At 44.0% G+C, this 16,068-nt stretch overlaps 1 protein-coding gene across 1 annotated transcript in view; it reads left to right on the plus strand.

Annotated features, from left to right (window-relative positions):
* Positions 1 to 7,048: 7,048 nt before the first annotated feature.
* LOC124721487 (lysosomal-associated transmembrane protein 4B-like) overlaps positions 7,049 to 16,068 on the plus strand; it is a 177,768-nt gene continuing 168,748 nt past the window's right edge. Inside the window, exon 1 of the mRNA XM_047246494.1 lies at positions 7,049 to 7,125. The gene's annotated coding sequence lies outside the window, so the exon portion shown is untranslated. The remainder of the gene's footprint in view (positions 7,126 to 16,068) is intronic.

Below are 16,068 nucleotides of genomic sequence, written 5' to 3' on the forward strand. Positions count from 1 at the left end.
GTCTGGATAACGGCGTATTGGGGTACAATCATCACTTTGTGTAGCAAGAAATGTGACTCACCCTACCAGACGACACTTCTCAACCGATTAACGATGCAATTTCGATGACCCAGTACTCACTGCAGTCGTAATTGACAATGTCGTTGTCTCAACATGGAAACACGTGGGAGTCATATGCTGCAAACCTTAATGTTCAACAAATCCTGGACTGTGTACTTCGAAACACTTGTGCGTACACCAGCACTTTCCTTTGCTATAGATCGCCACCATCCTGCTTTACTGAGTGGGCAAGCTTCCGACCTCCACGTTCTGTGATGAGGGGTGGAGGTCCAGCACAATGCCACGTAGTCTTCGTTCCCTTGTCTTTCAACTCGTTCCCATAGATGCTCATGACAGTAGAACTGAGGTGAACGTTCCCACATAGGAAAGGAGTACAGTGTCGCAATAATGTTGACAGGTGAGAGTTCAAATGTTTCAAATGGCTCTAAGCACTATGGGACTTAACATCTTAGGTCATCAGTCCCCTAGACTTAGAACTACTTAAACCTAACGAACCTAAAGACACCACACACATCCATGTCCAAGGCAGGATTCGAACCTGCGACCGTAGTAGCAACGCAGTTCCGGACTGAAGCGCCTAGAACCGCTCGGTCACAACGGCCGGCACAGGTGAGAGTCCTGTGTTTAAAAATTTGAAGGTCAGTACGCCCATGGAACACTATGTCTCCCGACACCATAACACCTGGATCACCAAAATGATCAAGCTCGACAATTTTGCTAGGTGCATTGTGTGTTCCCACCCCTCGCCACATGAAGGTATGCCCAGTATTGCCGAACGCGATCGGATGACGGTTAGGTGTTATGGTCATGGGAGGCACAAAGTTGCACGGATGTAGTCACCAGCATATCGTCGAACACTTTACACTGATCAGTCATAGTTATTGTGAGACTATATTCCTTTCCCAAGCACGTACTTTCAGGGGTGCGCTCGACCCTGCTTCAGTTTTAGGGATGACAATGCTCGATCATGTCAAACAGCACAGGTGGAGGAGCTCGTCGAACGTCAGGGTATTTGGAGAATTGACTGGCTTGCCCGCTATCTCGACTTAAATCCCATCGAGCATAGAGGAGATGCACGGCAGCACGTCCACATGTACTAACTAGTAGTCGGCACCTGCACAGGCAGAGTAATGGAAAGCCCTACCACGACAACTCCTCACTAACCTTGTGGCCATCATAGGAGCACGTTGCAGAGCATGCATTGCCGTCCTTGGGATCACGCAGCCTACTAAGAACCACATCCCGCCTTTTTTTAATGTCCAAGGGACCATCAAGAATCGCAGAGACTTCAGTGTAATTATTGTCTCTGGATAGAAGTGTCGTTTCCGTTCGTCTCATTGTATATTTCCTTCAGTTACCGTCTATACTTTACTGTTCATTCTACGCGTGGTCCAAATTTCATCGAGCTATGTTACTTGGCAGTGACACATCACGCGATAGCTACTTTACTACAGTGTATCTTTTCACTTGTTCTACATCTCTGAAGGCTCTCTTTCACGACAGATATGTGAATGAATGAATTCATGTATGAATGAATAAATGTGGCTGTTGTCAGACAGAGAGGTTCAAAAATGGTTCAAATGGCTCTGAGCAATATGGGACTTAACTTCTGAGGTCATCAGTCCCCTAGAACGTAGAACTACTTAAACCTAACTAACCTAAGGACATCACACACACCCATGCCCGAGAGAGGTTGTAGCTAGATATCAGTTCTTTCGCTTGCAGAAAAAGCCGGAACAGACGTACTACCAGCGGTACACAGAATTAACAGGCATGAGTAGGAAGTGTAAATTTAAGTATAGTTGTGGCAACTTTTACAGTGATCTCAGGATCCACGATGCGATAACGTTCAAGGTTCCAGATAGTAGAATACGGGAACAGATCCTAAAGTACTCTAATCCATCGCTTCCCCAAGTCTCGCAAATCTTAGAGGAATATGATTCGAGTGGCATATCGGCCGACTATTTTGACCAGGCCCAGAGTTGTCGGGTCAAACCCCCGTTATGCGCGACCACCCCAAGCAGCGGTCGCGCGGTTCCAGACTGTAGCGCCTAGAACCGCTCGGCCACCCCGGCCGGCGTGTAAACCTCGCACAGTTGTATATTCATGGTGAGTAACGGACGACCATATTACTTCGCGAACGGTGCATCTTATCGAAACGAGAGTCTCGGCACATGATGGAATGCGGAGTGACATGTAATTATCTTCCGTGGTTAATATTCTTAAGTATTTTATCAGTCTAGATGCTGACGCAAGAATGGTATTCTCAATCATAGTTTTAAACAGCTTTCTACGACTATTCAAAAGTTTGAACACCAGAAAAACAAGCGTTGTATCTCTATACTCGTGTTATCATGAGCTTTCGAAAACCATTAAGAAACTATAGCTTTCCAACAAGAAAATATACTTAGCCTAATTCAATATTTCGGTTAATACAGGGTTTAAGACTGTTAGCTACCTATTGCGTATCCCTCTGCATTAGGGTATCCATTTCATTTTTATTAAAAAGCGAGAAACTTTAAAAACTTTCTAAAAGAACCTGCAGCAACTGCGGAAAAAAAACAGGACAAAAATATTGTATTGGCAAAATTTAATGGACACAGATATTTACCCTTGCATCATGGACTCAGATGAGCCCAAATGGCCGTCCGCGGTGACTGAGCAGTTCTAGGCGCTTCAGTCCGGAACCGCGCGACTGCTACAGTCGCAGGTTCGAATCCTGCCCCCAGCATGGATGTGTGTCATGTCCTTAGGTTTAAGTAGTTCTAAGTTCTAGGGGAGTGATGACCTCAGATGTGAAGTCCCATAGTGCTCAGAGCCATTTGAACCATTTGAACCCAAATGATTGTTTACAATTATTCTGCCACACTGTCACGATGATTTTCACTTTTATGTGTTTCATCAAGAGGGGCATTTTCGTTTGAACACTCATGCGATGTTTCTTCATCTTAACGTGATTCACAATGTCAGACCTTTGACCATGTCAAAAGCAAAGTTTGATTTGATATTACAGTTTCTCCTCGACGAGTGGAAAAAGTAAACTCACTGTTGTTCAAGTGGGTCTTCCTAGCGTATACACTTGCGCAATGCCCAGTAATTAACAGCAAACGAAACATGCGGTAACGTAAAATACTTAAGAAAAGGGGAATAAAAAAACGCAGGTCATTTGAGTGGCCCTAAAGAAACTTTAGGGGAAAGCGGAACAAACTTAAAAAAAAAAAATCAGGAGTATCAAGAGAAAAACGGGACGAATGGACACTGTTCTGCGTACTATTATTTGTCGTAATCTCTTTCCGATATGTTGAACTATTCGCGAAATGAAAAGGGTACCACGTCTTACGTGGCCTGCCTGATACTGTGGCGATGGACTATTAGCAGCCGGACGGTATGACCGAGCGGTTCTAGGCGCTTCAGTCTGGAACCGCTCGACCGTTAGGGTCGCAGGTTCGAATCCTGCCTCGGGCATGGATGTGTGTGATGTCCTTAGGTTAGTTAGGTTTAAGTAGTTCTAAGTTCTAGGGGACTGATGACCTCAGATGTTGAGTCCCATAGGGCTCAGAGCCATCTGAACCATTTTTTACTATTAGCAGCTGCGCAGAGTGGCCGCGCTGTCTGAGGTGCCATGTCACGGATTGCGCGGCCCCTCCCGCCGGAGGTTCGAGTCCTTCCTCGGTCATGGGTGTGTGTATGTGTGTGTTGTTATTAGCATAAGTTTGTTTAAGTAATAAGTAGTGTGTAAGTCTAGGGACCGATGACCTCAGCAGTTTGGTCCCTTAGGAATTCACACACACTTTTTCGACTATTGGCCATATTAATCTGAGTGATTTCGGAAATGAGTGTTAATTTTAAGGATGAAAGACTTTTAAGATATTGCAGAGTTCATGTGACTACCACTTACATCTGCCTTATAAATTTTACCTATCATTTGCTATGACATCCGTTTTAAGGTATATTTTGTGCAATAATGTTTTGGAATCTTAGATATTTTATCTGTGTGTGTGTGTGTGTGTGTGTGTGCGTGCACACACACCTGTACGATACGTAGTGAAGCGCACATTATGTATCATTTCAATTTTCGACTTTTATTATCCACTCGCGAACGGTGCGCTCGAAGAATGAACTTTGCCGGCAGGAGTGGCCGAGCGGTTCTAAGCGCTTCAGTCTGGAACCGCACGACCGCTACGTCGCAGGTTCGAATCCTGCTTCGGGCATGGATGTGTGTGACGTCCTTAGGTTAGTTAGGTTTAAGTTGTTCTAAGTTCTAGGGGACTGATGACCTCAGATGTTAAGCCCCATACTGCTCAGAGCCATTTGAACCATTTTGAAGAAAGAACTTTGATACGGGCCTCACTGTAGGTTCTTATGTAACTAATTTTATTGCACCAAACGATATGCTTGTGCCTGAAAATAGTATTGTTCTTGACTCAGCTTGTAACGTGGGTTTTTACAATTTTAAGGTAAACCTAGACGTCATTTGCAAGGTTTATAACTTCATTAGGCCTGAAATACCTAAAAATGGACATCGTTAACCTAAATGCCCAGCGCTCACTAAATCACAACTACATTCAAGACCTAGACATAGACAGAAATTCAAATTCAAAGCTACCATGCGCAGACGACTGCTGCGCACGGAGCGGCCTAGGTGGAATCTGCGGATCTGTCGTCTCTGGCGCTCGTGTCTAGGGAAAGCAAATTGTGGTGCCGATCGGGTGTGTCGATCGGTTGCGCTCGGCTAGCCTCGAGTCTGTAGATTGTGGCGCTTCTTGGTGGCAGACAGTGAAAGCATATATTGATCACATTCGCCTTTAGGACAAGGAGCTATTTCATTCGTTCCGCGCGAGATTTGAAAATGTATGTTAACTGCCTAGTCCGCTTTTGCAGTTTTGAGAACCTACAGTTTAGGGCAATGAAGGACTTTGCAAAAAATTCCTCGAAAATATATCCGCAACTACCAAAAACAGGCGCCTCCCCAAACTGGCAGTGATTTTTCACGAGAAAAGTGTTCCACTTCTTGTTATCTTAACTGACTAATACTATACGTTTCTAACTGCAGACAGACTGGTCAGAATCCCGTGTTTATCGCCGATGGTCTCACAAACGTCATGGACACGGTTTTTCGTCATTAACTTGTAGCTGAATTTTATCTTTAGGTAGCGGAACTTTATGTAGTTTTCTCGAGACGTTCGTATCAAACTACAGCAGCTTACGAGCAGTTCCGTATTTGTATGGAACATTCCTTTCGACTAACTGAATCTGCAAATAACACAGACTGTTGTAATTATATTTCACAATCCTGGAGGCGCAGAACCATTTATTATTAATGAATTGCACTGGAATGGAGAATTAGAAACAGCTGGCTTGTCTGTGTGTGAAATATTTTATATACATGAATGTCTAAAGGACACTGTAATGTGAAGATACAGACACTGTAGCATACACTCTGTAACTATAAATGATGCACCCATGCCTAGACGGGCTAAAATGACGATAGAATATTGCTCTCTCCCTGTGCAGGAATCACGAAATGCGCGAGTAAGGGTTGTGGACTCTCTGACATGTGGAAGTTAGGTCCTGGAGGCGTGCTTGGATAGAAGTACGTAGTTGTTAAGGTGAGCGTTCGGGATAACCTGGAAACTGACATCAATCTAGATTTGCAAAATGCGAATCAGTTTTATATTGAGAATTGGGAAAAACTTATTGTCTTTACTCACAGTAGGAGTGACCCAGGAAACTTCCCTGCTAAAAATGTTTCGGATGAAGAAATTGTTAGGTCCTGGAGGCGTGCTTGGATAGAAGTACGGAGTTGTTAAGGTGAGCGTTCGGGATAACCTGGAAACTGACACCAATCTAGATTTGCAAAATGCGAATCAGTTTTATATTGAGAACTGGGAAAAACTTATTGTCTTTAGTCTCGGTAGGAGTGACCCAGGAAACTTCCCTGCTAAAAATGTTTCGGATGAAGAAATTGTCTGTAAGGTGCAAACTGTGTTGGGGGAATTCAGGATTATTGTTTATTAAGACTACTTTAGTACCTCACAATAATGTGAGTTTAGGATAAAAACTGCCTGTGCTGTCTGATTGCCGTTAGTATTTTTGCTGACAAATAAAAAGCTAATTAAAATCGTCGCTACTAATGGAAATGAGTTTTAAAAGGCAAGCAAATTCTCAAATAACATCTTTTAAAGGTGAGAATCGTAACAAAGTAAGTGACTATGTTTCTTTGATTTGATTTGTAAACTTACAATTTTTTCAGAAATGAGATAGGTACTTAAATTAAACGTACATAAAATGAAACATTCTGCATCAGAGTGTTCAAATAAATGAATTTATAATTTCACCAGTTCCAATTTTTATGCAATTTAGTGTAAACTTCCCACAAGATAAGCCTGATGTTTTACGTATGTGAGTAAATGAACGTTTTGGCAACATTGTTCATTCCATTTCTGGGATAGCAAGATCTGAAGCATTAAAGATTAAAAGCCAAGAAGAATGATGTTGAAATGTAATATGTAGTAAAGATTTGCAAGTTAAATAGAAAGCTGTATTCCTTAGCTTCTCAGCTGATTTTCACTCTTCTAAAGTAAAGAAAAAAGTTCGGCTAATTGCAAGCTTTGTTAATTTTTATTAAAAAATTGATTATCGTGCCTGTCTCTTGGGGAATTTGGCGGTGTAAGCTTTTATTACTGACACATGCTGCGCGAATTGCAGCTATATTTTTCCAGTTTTGAAATGAGAGTTGTATATTATCATAATCACACGTATAATAGTAAAGTCAAGAGAACAGTACAGAGACTACTGAGCGTATTGTAAGCTTCCGCTGTCTGCCACCAGAAAGCGCTACGGGCTGGACACACGAGGCTAGCCGATTGGCATCTTGAATAGCTGTCCCTAGGGCACAAGTCTCTCCTCGGGCTACTGCAGCGCTCCGTGCGGCGCGCAACGGAACTGGAATCCCGGCTGAGCTGGCGCAGCAGCTTCAGTTGCGTCCCAGCCGCCGACGCTTAAACAACGTTGGAAACGAATCAGTTTTGCTGGTGCGCCGCTCCAGGCTCCGCCCACCACCTGGTAGGAGGCGAGCAGTGCCGCGAAACGCTAGACCCATTATATGTTCTCCTCTTTTTGTTTTCGATATTCCTTATTTCCCTTCTTCCCATTATTAGAATCATCATAAAGATAGCATACGGATTAAAAAAATAAATGTTCAGCAGCCTTTGTCGCTTTTATTTTTTTTTCAGAATGGCATTTTATTTTTATAGTGAGGCGAAATAACGTTTTCTCAGCTCTCTTTTAATGTAACCCTCGATTTAAATTTAATGCAAACTTCCGCACAAATAGAGAATCACCAATAACCCGTGTTTTTGACAACCACCGCTTTGTCATTGACTACGTGAATGTGGATAGTTCATTTCTCCTTTTTATCTAACGTATTCTTATGCACATATATTTTGAGTTCTGTATTATAGCTAATACTTTTTATCAGAATTCACATCCCGCACGAACTACCCCTTTTTGTTGACCTGCGGTTATGACACAAACTTCTTTTTATTAGGGCCCCAGCTGTCCATTCAAATGTGCCAAGGAACATGGCACATACCGTGACTCATATGTTTCTTTTCAATATCAATAGCTTTCATCCTGTTATTCAGGCACCGGCCGAGCCTCTATCATGTGTAATCTCTGAATCGAAGCAACCTGTTACCTTCTTTTTCTATTCTTTTCCTTTTGGTGCGCGCGCATGTCTGACTGGCAAAGATCAATAAACAGCTGTGCTGCACAGAAACTTCGCGAATTGACATTCGACACTCGTCACGTAATAACGGCCATCTTGATGCAGTCACATATGTCTAAATGTAGAAGAAATAATCACGGACACGCATTGCTCACACGTTACAGCGTATCTGTTTCTTTTTCGCATATATGCACTATCAACTATTTCCTTCGAATGTAAAAGAGTGCTTTCAGCGGAAATCTCAAGCGGTTTGCGACGATGGTAGTGGGTATGACAGATGAGATTAATGTGACACACATTACTTACTGTTTGGTAGTAATGCACGTGAATGTAAAAATTAAAGACTTTTTAAAGGGTCCCTGGTTTCTTCACTGATAAATCCTGACACGCGCAAGTTGTGCCAAAGCAGGAACAGTGCAGTTGGCTGACAGTCTACCGTTGGAACCGCGCCAGGGTCACGCATATGTTACGTGTTTTGGCGTTACCCCGGTCACCTGTTCTGTGTACTAGTACAAGAGAGCCAAAGTCGATTTCGTGTTACGTTTTGAACGAAGTCATGTTTACGTGATTGGTACACTGTGGGACGTTTTTGAACAAATCTTGAGAAGAGAAGATGGGTTACCATACAAAAAATATACGGTGCTATGTAAAAAAGACGCACAGCCGTTCATAACTTCGTCACGAACAAAGATACAAGACAGGAAACGATGCTGGCTAATGTCTCCCTGGTAATTAAACACATTTGCGTTATACATTCTTCTATGTTGTTTCCAGACAAAATGTTATCTACGGTGGTAAAGATAAAGAGGATACCCTTTATGTAAATCTCAGTTCCGAGAAAAAACGTAGTGCTGAGAGAGAATACTTTCTGAAACACTTTAGCTTCATTTAAACAGTGTCATCTGGTTAACATTCATTTGAATTCGTTTATGGGTGAAAAAACTGCATAGCGGAAGGGTAAAACCGAAAACTTCGAATTCGCGGTTCAGACGTATTTCAAATCAACGCTGCACGATCATTCTAATAGGTAACGAAGGTTTTTATTGATGTCAGCTAGTTTTTGGGTGAAGTTCAACTTCATGAAATCAGCACCCAAGCCACTACTTTGTGCAGCTAGTTTAAACTTCTTAGCCCGGGGTAACAATTTCCTCTATTGATTCTACAGATCCAATTTTTGATATACAGCTTCCCGTGTACGTTTGGATTCCAGGGTTCGTTATTTGTGTGTACAAGTCGGGACTAAGCATGAGGCGGGCACAATTTCGAAAATTAAAATCCAGCAAGACTGGAGTGTGACAACATAGACAAATCCGACTGTTCCTTCGAAGCCTTCTGGTAGTAAACATAGAAACAAGTTACCGACACGGAAATAACATGAAGCAGCCACGTTACGCACCAGAACAGCACGGTACAAACCCCGTGCATCCCTGCTTCGTGTTCTTCCAACAGTGGTGGCAGGATGCTTGTTTTATATCTTCGTCCATAGTCCAGAAGCCACCATAAGGAATGCCGGAGGGTACTTCGTGTACAACAGTCATTTCTCATTTCCTTTTCGATTCCTGAGTGGTGTATAGGAAAACACGAGCTGAAATTTATACAGTTTTCTTAGCACTGTCATTTTGCAAAGTGTATGTAGGGGGAAAGCAATATGTTATGTTGCCCGATTCCGTGATGCACAATACCTCTCCTGTAGCGTCTGCCACGAGAGTCTGATGAAGATCTCCGTGACGCTCTTGCGCCTATGAAACAAACCCATAACGAAACGTGCTGCTCTTCTTTGGATCTCCTCGATCACTTTTATTAAACCCACCTGGTAAGGGGCTCACACGATCGGCCGGTACTCAAGAATCAGTGGAGCGATTATTTTGTAAGGTACTTCTTTTGCGGATTAACTGCGTTTACGTAAAATCCTTCCAAACAATTTCAGTCGAGCATCTCCTTTTCTTACAACTACACTCATGCTCATAAATTAAAGATAATTGCAGAATGTGGTGCCACACAACGTGGCACTACACAGAACTAGCACTAATAGCATTGGCACATGGGGAACACACACGACACAGATCTGTAAGTCCACGGTATTGGTGATAAGGTGCTACAAAACGCCACGTTTCCTGCGCATGTACCCCGACATCAATATGAGATATGATCACCATGCACACGTACACAGGCCGCACAATCGGTTGGCATATTCTGGATCAAGTAGTCGAGAAGCTGCTGGGGTATAGCCTCCCATTCTTGCACCAGTGCTTGTCGGAGCTCCTTAAGTGTCCTAGGGGTTTGAAGACGTGCAGCGATACGTCGACTGAGAGCATCCCAGACGTGCTCGATGGGGTTTAGGTCTGGAGAACAGGCAGGCCACTACATTCGCCTGATATCTTCTGTTTCAAGGTACTCCTCCATGTTGGCAGCTCGGTGGGTTCGTGGGTTATCATCCATCAGGAGGGAGGTGGGACCCACTGCACCCCTGAAAAGGCACACATACTGGTGAAAATGACGTCCCGATACACCTGACTGTTACAATTCCTCTATCGAAGACATGCAGGGGTGTACGTGCACCAATCATAATCCCACCCCACACCATCAAACCACGACCTCCATACAGGTCCCTTTCTAGGAGTTGGTATCTGGTTCCTGGTTCACCCCAGATGAAAACCGGCGAGAATCACTGTTCAGACTGTACCTGGACTCGGCCGTGAACATTACCTGGGACCACTGTTCCAATGACCATGTACTGTGTTCTTGACACCAGGCTTTAAGGGCTCTCCTGTGACCAGGGGTCAAGGGAATGCACCTTGCAGGTCTCCGGGCGAATAAACCAAGTCTGTTCAGTCGTCTGTAGACTCTGTGTCTGGAGACAACTGTTCCAGTGGCTGCAGTAAGGTCCCGAGCAAGGCTACCTGCAGTACTCCGTGGCCGTGTGCGGGCACTGATGGTGAGATATCGGTCTTCTTCTGGTTTTGTACACTGTGGACGTCCTGTACTGTAGCGCCTGGACACGTTTCCTGTCTGCTGGAATCGTTGCCATAATCTTGAGATCACTCTTTGTGGCACATGGAGTGCCTGCAGTGTTTGACCAGCCCCCAGTCGCCCTAGTGTTCTACCCCTCATAACGTCATTAGTATGTATTGTTTGAGCCATTTTCAACACACAGTCACCATTAGCATGTCTGAAAACGTCTGCACACTTACTCGCTGCACCGTACTCTGACAGGCAGCAACACACCTCTGCGTATGTGGACTGCTGCCAGCGCCACTGTGCGACGACCGCAGGTCAGATGCGCCGCATGGTCATACCCCGAGATGATTTAAACCCGCAAACCGCCCACCAGAGCTTTGTTTCACCATGTATCAGCGTTATCCTTAATTTATGAGCATGGGAGTAGTTTTGTGTAGTCGTTTCCCTTGAGCTGGCTCGGAGGGTGTACACTTTGGTACTTTACGTTTGCCACTATTTTCACTGATTGGTCGTAAGTAGTGTAAATGAATATTTTCGGGTATTTCATCCTATGTAAAGGTAATACGTCGTATTTGTTTACGATGAGGATCAACTCGTAATAACTGCACAAAGCAGGTCTCCCAGTTCCACAGTTTTTCCATAGTTGCAACTTCCTTGTATACAAACGTGTCTTCCACGAATACCCTTGCGTTATTCTCAGAGTTACCTTTACGTCTGACGGCTTTGCTTTGTTAAGAACTAAGCTATGGCCTTCAAAGCGAAGTTTCCAGTGCGCTCCGAAGTAGTATTAAAATGGTTCAAATGGCTCTGAGCACTATGGGACTTAACATCTGAGGCCATCGGTCCCCTAGAACTTAGAACTACTTAAAGCTAACTAACCTAAGGACATCACATACATCTATGCCCGAGGCAGGATTCGAACCTGCGACCGTAGCGGTCGCGCGGTTCCAGACTGAAGCGCCTAGAACCGCTCGGCCACACCGGCGAAGTAGAATTAGATGAACAGCCAACAAGACAGATGCCACATTTTCAACTGTTAGGTCGTGATATTAGCTACGATAATTGAAACGACATCGCTAATAAATTACATCATTTTCAAACGATAAGTGGCACAATGCACAGAACACTGATTGACAATGCAAGGAAGGATGCAAAGCTAAACTTTTACAGAGAAATGACTACACATATTCTAACATATGGAAGCGAATCATGGACATTAACTAAGCAAGATAGAAGAAGAATGCAGTCGGCTGAAATGGAATTCCCAGGGAAAGGTAAAGAGTACACCCTCAGAGATCAAATACAAATACAAAACAATATTATAAGCGAACTTAATGTATACGGTACATCTACATTTACATCCATACTCCTCAAGCCACCTGACGGTGTGTGGAGGAGGGTACCTTGAGAACCTCTATCGGTTCTCCCTTCTATTCCAGTCTCGTATTGTTCGTGGAAAGAAAGATTGTCGGTATGCCTCTGTGTGGGCTCTAATCTCTCTGATTTTATCCTCATGGTCTCTTCGCGAGATATACGTAGGAGGGAGCAATATACTGCTTGACCCCTCGGTGAAGGTATGTTCTCGAAACTTCAACAAAAGCCCGTACGAGCTACAGACCGTCTCTCTTGCAGAGTCTTCCACTGGAGTTTATCTATCATCTCCGTAACGCTTTCGAGATTGCTAAATGATCCTGTAAGGGAGCGCGCTGCTCTCCGTTGGATCTTCTCTATCTCTTCTAGCAACCCTATCTGGTACGGATCCCACACTGGTGAGCAGTATTCAAGCAGTGGGCGAACAAGTGTACTGTAACCTACATCCTTTGTTTTCGGACTGCATTTCCTTAGGATTGTTCAAACGAATCTGTCTGGCGTCTTCTTTAACGACGATTAATTTTATATGATCATTCCATTTTAAATAAACGAAAAAATAGACCATGGAGGCATAAAATGGAAACAACATAGCAATAGATTGGGGCAAGACAGATTAGTTTAAGAAGTAATCAATTATAAACCGACAGAGAAGAGAGATGGGAGACGATCGAGGAACAGATGGCTTCAGCGAAGACGGAAAAGGCTGTAATCATACTCAGTGAACTGAAGGAGAAGAACTAAGTTTAGAATTTTATCTGTTAGGAAACCATGAATCCAGTAAAGGAACCTGTTTCCATATTCCGTATGGTAATAATCTATTCACTAACCGATAGAACCAAACCGTATCGAATGTGTTACGGAGGGAACCCTTACCGCTAGCCATCTAGATTTGATGGACGAACAGAGCGAACAGTGTTTCACAAGATCAGTGTTTACAGAATCAAAAAAATGGTTCAAATGGCTCTGAGCACTATGGGACTTAACATCTGAGGTCATCAGTCCCCTAGAACTTCGAACTACTTAAACCTAACTAACTTAAGGACATCACACACATCCATGCCCGAGGCATGATTCGAACCTGCGACCGTAGCAGTCGCGCGGTTCAGGACTGAAGCGCCTATAACCGCTCGGCCACTGCGGCCGGCTTACAGAATCCATCTTGATTCCTGTACAGTAGATTTTCGTTCTTCAAAACAGTTCACAATACATGAGGAAAAAGTGTGTTCCACAGTTTCTCAGTATATCTTTGTGCAACTGTCCGGCGACCCTTCTTGAAATTGGTAATGTCATGCTCCTCAGTCATTTGAAATGCTCTGTTACTATAAACTACCTCTGGAATGGAAGCAAGTTCCTTAGGTTGTTTAACAGTCCCTAGTAGTGGCTCCTAGGGGTTATAGGGACTACTGAGTAAATAAAGTCAGGAATCGATTTCAGGAAATTTACCGTTTCGATGTAAAATAAGTTTGAAGATTGCTTCAGTTTCAAATCTCCCGTTTCGCGGTATAGACACAAACTGGGAAGGGATCCCTGCCGTCAGTCCCTGTTGTAATTATCACATCACATACCATTTTCGTCGGCTATAATAACGGCTGCGAGAAACTGATACGTCCACGACCAAGGGAGTGTCATCCATAATACAAAAGAAAAACCGAGTACTCGAAATATCACCAAAAAAAAAGAGGCTCTGAGCACTATGGGACTTAACTGCTGTGGTCATCAGTCCCCTAGAACTTAGAACTACTTAAACCTAACTAACCTAAGGACATCACAAACACCCATGCCCGAGGCAGGATTCGAACCTGCGACCGCAGCGGTCGCGCGGTTCCAGACTGTAGCGCCTGGAACCGCTCGGCCATTCCGTCCGGCGTAGCGCACACAGATCTCATCTGTGTGCATATCGTGAAGCGGGAGATTTGAAAGAGATCTGGTTCTGAAACTTATTTTACGAGGGTCAGTTAGAAAGTAATGCCTCTTTTTTTTCTCCTTAGATAAATTTTTTTAAGTGAAAAATTTGTATTTGCCGCTGTTTTGTAATGCTTTCTCTCTAGTCCACTGCAGTAGTAACTTTCTGCAGCAACAGGCGCCAGTACTGCAGTCCCATGCAAAATGTCAGACACCGATGTTCGTATTAGACAGCGATCTGTGATACAATTGTTGAACGTAGAAGGTGAAACGCCCACTCACATTCATGAAAGACTGAAATATGTGTATGCTGACAGTGGATATCAGAACTGTTAGGCGACAGGTTCGACAGATTCCTCGGTGTAATGTCGTCGATGTCATCGACTCGTTGAATGTTGTGTGGAGATGCTGCAGTCCGCGGCCTGCCGCTCTGCATTTCGTCAGCCAATGGTGTTTGCCTTCCAGCTTCGTTACAGTGATGAACCCCTCGTCCAACAGCGCTGACAGTGCAACAGTGGATATCAGCACTGTTTGAGGATGGATTCATCGCTGTACCGTCATCGATATCATCGACTCGCTGAATGTTGTGTGGAGACACTGCAGTCAGCAGCCTGCCGCTCCGCGTTTCTTCAGCCAACGGTGTTTGCCCTTCAGCTTCGTTACAGTGATGAACCTCGTCTAACATTGCTGATAGTGCAACAGTAGATATCAGCACTGTTAGAGGATGGATTCATCGCTGTAACGTCATCGACTCGCTGAGTGTCACGTGCAATCACTGCAGACAGTGCCCTGCCGCTCCGTGTTTCGTCAGCCAACGGTGTTTGCCCTTCGGCTTCGTTTCGGCGATGGATCTCGCCTGACAGTGCGGATAGTGCAATAGTGGATATCAGCATTGTTAGACGGTTGGTTCCTCGCTGTAACGACATCGCTGTCATCGAATCGCTGACTTGGGTGGAGTCACTGCAGTCAGCCAACGGTGTTTGCCCTTCAGCTTCGTTATAGCGATGGATCTCGCCTGACAGTGTGGATAGTACAATAGTAGATATCAGCATTGTTAGACGATTGGTTCCTCGCTGTAACGACATCGGTGTCATCATGAATGTTGTGTGGAGTCCAGCGACAGAGGCCGAGGTGAGTGGGTGCGCCTGGAGCGATAGCGGCAGCAGCAGTTGTCTGTTACAGAGTAATTTAGTGTAGCTTCTGTTCTTTTTTTCACGTATTTCTGATAAGAAGTCGACTGTATGTATTTATTTTACTGTGTAGACTAGTGTTTAGCAAATTATTCTAAGTTTTCGTCTTATCGTAAATCTTAATTCATATCCTTGAGCGAGGCAGATTCGTCGGTTAATTTTCCGCCACCAGAAGCACCACGGCACCCGTCAGGTGACTCAGTTTGAATCAGGTGACCGTTGACTACGGGGTACCGACATTCAGTCCAGTGGAAGAAGCTGAGGCGAGTGGATGCGCATGGAGCGGTTGTGGCATCAGTAGTTGTCTGATACAGCGCAATTTCATTTAGTTTGTATTTTTTTCACATAATTCTGCTAAAAAGTGAACTATACCCGTGTATTTTACTGTGTAGACTAGTGTTCCGCAAATAACTCCAAGTTTTCGTCTTTGCGTAAATTTTAGTGCATATCCTTGTGTAAAGTGGATTCCACGTGTAATTTTCCGCCGCCAGAAGCGTCACGTCACCCATCACTTGACTCAGTTTGAATCAGGTGACCGTTGACTACAGAGCTCTGACAGTCAATCTAGAGGCAGAGGCCGGGGCGAGTGGACGCGCCTGGAGTGGTAGCAGCACCAGCAGTTGTCTGATACAGAGTGATTTAGTTTACTTTGTGTTTTTTATGTAATTCTTCTAAGAAATGAACTATATCTATGTATTTTAGTGTGTAAACTAATGTTTAGCAAATTAAGTTTCCGTTTTGCGTAGATCTCACAAGGGGAGGCCACGACGTTGGGATCACGGATATGTTATTTGGCTATTTACAATTCGTAATTACATTTTTAAAGACGAGGGACAGGTTTGAAAAGTCCAAGCCAAA

The sequence above is a fragment of the Schistocerca piceifrons genome, chromosome X (assembly GCF_021461385.2).
Source record: "Schistocerca piceifrons isolate TAMUIC-IGC-003096 chromosome X, iqSchPice1.1, whole genome shotgun sequence".
NCBI classification, from domain to species: Eukaryota; Metazoa; Arthropoda; class Insecta; order Orthoptera; family Acrididae; genus Schistocerca; species Schistocerca piceifrons.